The sequence below is a fragment of the Geospiza fortis genome, unplaced genomic scaffold (genome assembly GCF_000277835.1).
Source record: "Geospiza fortis unplaced genomic scaffold, GeoFor_1.0 scaffold183, whole genome shotgun sequence".
Classification (NCBI taxonomy): Eukaryota; Metazoa; Chordata; class Aves; order Passeriformes; family Thraupidae; genus Geospiza; species Geospiza fortis.
In genome coordinates, this window is record NW_005054447.1 from 21373 (window position 1) to 22076 (window position 704).

A 704-nucleotide genomic window follows, 5' to 3' on the forward strand; every position below is an offset into this window, starting at 1 on the left:
TTAGAGAAGCAGAAAGGCAGCGCTGAGCTGAAAGGCAGCAAATGTCAATTCCTCTCTGGAAAAAACATTCTTTGGGATCACAGGAATTGCAGAAATGGGGAAATTAAGTGTTTCAGTAATTGAAAATAAAGAGACCAAGGACTTGCAGTGACAAAGCTCCAGGTAATGTGGCATAAAAATGGTGCACAAACCAAAAATCCTTCTGGACAGGGCTCTGGCAAAGTTTATCAGGACTCCTAAAAAACTGCAGAAAACCATCCTTGTTCCCTTCCCTCCTGGATTTTTGTGGGAGCAGGATTTCACCTTGGGGTTGAATAGATGATCCTGTGGCTTCCTCTCAAGATTTCACCTCGGGGTTGAATAAGTGATCCCGTGGCTTCCCTTGCCCAAACTCCAGCTCTTTTTGAGGCAGATGGGCTGGAGCAGATGTGCTGCCACGCCAACACATCTGTCTGGGCCATCCCAAGTTCTAGGTAATTCAGCTTCTGAACGGTTTTAACCCTTCTCCTTGGGTTTGCTCACAGAACTCTCACAGGTGCTGCTGGAAAAGGAAAATTGTGCCTGATTTCCCCTGCCAAGGGATCCACCAGCTCTGGATGCAGCAAGGTCAAAAAAAACCACCACAAAAACACCCCAAAAACACCCCAAAAACACCCCAGAACCACACAGAAAATCCTGAAAATCCAGCAGCTCTGGCCCAGCAG